The sequence below is a fragment of the Mya arenaria genome, chromosome 9 (assembly GCF_026914265.1).
Source record: "Mya arenaria isolate MELC-2E11 chromosome 9, ASM2691426v1".
NCBI lineage: Eukaryota > Metazoa > Mollusca > Bivalvia > Myida > Myidae > Mya > Mya arenaria.
The window spans coordinates 9424700-9429485 of NC_069130.1; the positions used below are offsets into that span (position 1 = coordinate 9424700).

Consider the following 4786-nt stretch of genomic DNA (forward strand, 5'->3'; position numbering starts at 1 on the left):
CTGTCCAGTCCCCAATTCGTTTCGGGAACAATTAAAGTCTAAATCTTATTATTTATTTCAAAAGCCTTCTCAGTGAGAGAACGCTGTCTTGGTTGAACCTTATACTGTACATAATTATTTGTGCGCATATGATAGCGATTTCCATGTAAACGACTTTACTTTGTCTAAAGTAGGAACTATTATTAATCTTGTAAACTATGATAAAAACTGTGGGTTTATTGAAGATGCACTCTTACTCCCAAATACCATTTACCACGATTAATATAATTGTTTCATTATACCAAAAAGATGGATACATGTCGAAAACGATTGCTTTTATTAAGGATTTTGTGGGTTTTTTTGAAAGAAAGATGCAGAAAACACGATACATCTACCTTTTTAGACTATAATAGATCACGGTAAATATTTTAGCATTCACCAATCATTTAATATTTTTTGCGTTTTCAGCTATTAATTACACGGTTACAATATTGTTATAAGTAATTAATATTTTCCATAAATGCATTATTTAGTAACTAGTTTAAGGTTTATCACTCAAAATTAATGTTTGTTATATATGTGTATGTATATATTTTGAATGAGAGTGTCACTTTAATATATTTACTTTGAGATAGAACCATTTGTATTGCTTTTCATCAATTTGATTTTGTCAATGGGAATTTTTCCAGATTCTTAAGGGCAAAGTGAAATATGTCCAGTTAGATAATATATCAAATATCATCAAAAGCTAATATCATGAATACAATACGTCTGTTTTTCATTAATGAACGGCTTTACGAATGAGCTGAATATCAATAAATTTAACGATAGTCAAGCTGGGTTTTGTTGTAACCATTTGTCAGTCATTAGTATGGTTTGTCTACAATCTATAGAAAAAAGACTCTGCGTAAACGTTAATTTTTGTAAGACTTCTGACAAACTTAACAGCGACAAACTATTTCAAAAACACTCGGAATAGATGGTAATTAATTACAAGTTTCTTCCATCCATGTATTTCAATCTAGATTCATAAGTTAAGACACCAAATAGTGCAACAAGTACAATACAGGTGATGAGTCAAGTTCGACAATATGTGTCCAATTTATTAAGGAGTTTTCTGCTCTTTTCATGGATAATTGTGTTTCTTGAATCTTTATATAACGCATGAAATACCAGATAGTATATGCCTAATGTTTACAGATGACGTAGATAGTGTGCATACATAGCTTCTAAATGACCAATTAATTGTAATAGATAAATTGTGGTTATGTCAACCACGAGAAGACTGAAATAAAAAAAGAAATGCCTCAAATGGTAGCCCTTTACATTAGTATGTTAATTGGTATTTTGTTGTATAAATAATGTCCTTGCAGTGTTCTTGCCGGAATGATGGTTATGTAAATAAAAGTCCTAATATGTGTATGATGTAACTTATACTATGTTATTGGTCTGAAATCTGGGGTTGTTGAATTTGTCCTTCCTAAGTATATTAAATATGTACAGATGTGTTTTTGCAGGAAACCCCTTAATGTAAATAAATGTTCTTCTGCATGTATGAAGAGCGTGAAAGATTACAATGTGTGTGTCATATTTTTTTTCTTATTTTGTTAATAGTATGATTTAGTTTTGTGATTTGTTTCTATTGCATTTGAACCTAAACAATGTTACTTAATGCTGAAAACTTTAAATAAAGTTGGGTGAAATTGTTGGGTTATGTTAGTTTGTTAAATGAAGAACATTACCTTTTACTAGCATAAGATAAAATTTTGTAACTTTCGATGTTCTAATCATAATTACGAATTGAGAGTGTCCGCAATAGATGCTCATGCGTATTGTTTACAATATTGTAACGTTTTTTTCTGTTTAGGCAGAGTGCAGTATTTATATGTATCGAATTGATGCATAATAATGTATGGACACTATGCTAAATTATGGTATTCTGTTGGCAAATGATTGTATAAAACATTTATAATTTAAGAACATTAGTCATATTTGTTAAATATGATACATATGGCACTTCTGTTCATGTATTGTTTTAATTTGTATAATATGTATTTTGGACAGGCGACCTTTCAATTACCAATTAAACAACTGATTGTACTTGATTTGACCTTATAAATTTACATTTTACTGACCGTTCCAGGGCGGTATTTAACAATTCTTGACAAACATACCTAGTTTTTTTATGTATATAGTATGTATGCACTGTGCTGTTTGTGGAGTTTTGTGCTGTTCTTTCATGTTACTTGTTTGTGATTTTATGTTCTATGTCTTTGGCGTTTACCCAGTGCCATTAAACCAGGTTTATGTTTAAACTTTTTGCTACTAAGCTTGTTTCTTTAGCTTTTTGCATAATTATTGACCTGGCTCATAATATACAATGCAATGTATAGTAACGAGAAAATCTCGGAATGCTTGGTGAAGGGATTTATTGCGCCTATATCTAAAAGCTGCATTCATGAATTTGCGAAAAGCTATAGACGAGTAATATTGGTAAACATTCTTCAAGATTTTCCACTTTCAAGTAAACTTTCAAACTGGGCTTTAGAAAAAAACAACCATAATTGATAAGCAAATTCGACCCCGAAAGATAAAATCAACGATTAACAGTATATTTACGGAGCATTGGTATGTGTTTGAAGACGAATTTGATTTCTATCTAGAATGTAGTCTATACGCTGATATAATTTATAAATAGTGTTCGTTTACAATGCATTTTGAGTTAGATCAGTTGACATATATGCGTCTTTATAATTGTATGAATATCGTTTGTCTATTCATATAAATTCATGTAACGTTTTTGATACTGTAGATTTTTTTTCTTGATTTATATAATTATCAAGTATGAAAGATAACATCATATAAAAGTTTGATTTACTTATCTTATGCAGCTGCTGTATAGCTCATATGACATTGAGTCTTATTGTTTGTTAATTGTTAAATTTTGTAATACATATGTTTCGAATAACTTGAAATCCCTACAGATGTATTTTATATGTTTTTACACGGACCATGTCCTTCTAGGTGTTTTGTAAATTAGTCTTGAACCAATCTTGAATCTTATAACACAAACATTATAACAGAACAAAATTGTACGTCACATTTTAAGATTGGAAAAAAAAACGTTCTATAAAATTAACGGATAAAAAACATAACAAAAATATTGTAGAATAATGTAACCTAAGAAAGGATTATGGCCTTTTAATATAATAATCATGTATTTGAGCATTTGATATTAAATAAATAGAAGGTATATGTTCAATATATATATAGGCGTTAATAGAGTGATACTTCTAGGCCACACACAATTAAGTTTCTTTCCCCTGTCAATTAGTTTTTGTTAAGAGCTGCAATTTAAATGATTAGAATCATACTATTGAGCGACTTTTTTATGATTTTATAGTATTGTTTTGTATAAAGATGTTATCGATGCGTGGAATTTTATCAATAAAAACAGTTTGAAATTAGTGTCAATCATTTCTAACAAAATAGCGGCATCCAGTAAACATGAATCTTAAACAGACAAAGCTTGATTTTTAAATAGTTTGTGTGTTTGTCCTTTAAACCCGACGTTAATTATTAGCTCATCTGAGAACGGAGTGCACAGCATGAGCTATTCCCATCGGCGACCATCCGGCGACAGGCGTCCGTCGGTCGGCCGTCAACAAATGCTTCAAACGACATTTTCACCTAAATCGATTATCCAATTTATATGAAACTTAACTGCCATATTCCATTGAAGGTGACCTTTTTTAACTTTGTTTATGTCTGCCCGTGCTTATTGTGAAGCCATCAACACTTTTATGCTTTAATTTTATAACTGACATGCGAAAGAAGTGACGAAGTTCCCAGTCAAATTCAGATATGAGAATACTTGAAGAAGTAGTGTGATCTACAAGAGATCCAGTGTGAATCCTTAGCTCTTTGTGAAGACACCTCTTGGTCCTTTAATGTGCTCGATGCAAAGCACCAATGCAAGGGATACAATTTGCATGGGTTTAACCAGTAATGAGTACATCATTTTGCTAGTACTTCCCTCAAAAGGCCGATTGCTAGGCAAGGGAGCTAATGGCACCATACATTGACGTATTTCGGTTTGAATCCGCGACCTTCTGCATCCAAAGCGAACGCTCTACCGCTGAGCTATCGGGTCGGAAACCCAATTTCATAAATATCGTGCACTTGCTGAAAAATAACAAGTGGTTAAGATCACAGAAGCGGATTGCACAACATTCATAAAGCTCTCTAACTCGCTTGTGGCACTTGTATTAAACTATGGTGGCGATATATTATGGAATGCTGACTTTTTTAAGCCCTTGCGTTTTGTTTTCGGAAATAATAGTAAGGCTGTAACAACTTCTGTAGGAACGATATATACATAACCTGTTATCAAATTGAATTGTAGCAGCACTTATTATTTATTGTCTCACTATTCAGCTGGCTTTTAAAGAGACTTTACCAATATATAAAACATTTGAACCATACTATTAGGAATGTGAAAATGATGCAAGTGAACCATATCAGTGTGATCATGTTAATAGTTAAACTATATTTGTATACCGATGGCTTTCGTGGTGATAATGGAAGCTGACACTCTGTTAATACTGCAATACTGGTAGCTCGGCCACTGTGCTCGGCATTAGGACTTCCACTGTATTGAAAGGACACAATAAGTGTTGACCACAACGCGTTTATTAGCCCTATATTTTCACATTCCACATATCTCGTCACAGTTTAATATTATGGCCACATGTGAATTTAAGAGCTTTTTAAAAAGTAGGCTGATCAATTTGATTTTATAGTATAG

General features: G+C 31.9%; 1 protein-coding gene across 5 annotated transcripts in view; it reads left to right on the forward strand.

Moving 5' to 3' along the window:
- The window catches only part of LOC128246853 (guanylate-binding protein 1-like), a 30763-nt gene extending 27320 nt beyond the window's left edge, over positions 1-3443 (forward strand). For all 5 annotated transcript variants that reach the window (XM_052965342.1, XM_052965343.1, XM_052965341.1 and 2 more), the window contains one exon: positions 1-3443. This exon is cut by the window's left edge and continues 553 nt beyond it. The gene's annotated coding sequence lies outside the window, so the exon portion shown is untranslated.
- The last annotated feature ends 1343 nt before the right edge of the window (positions 3444-4786 follow it).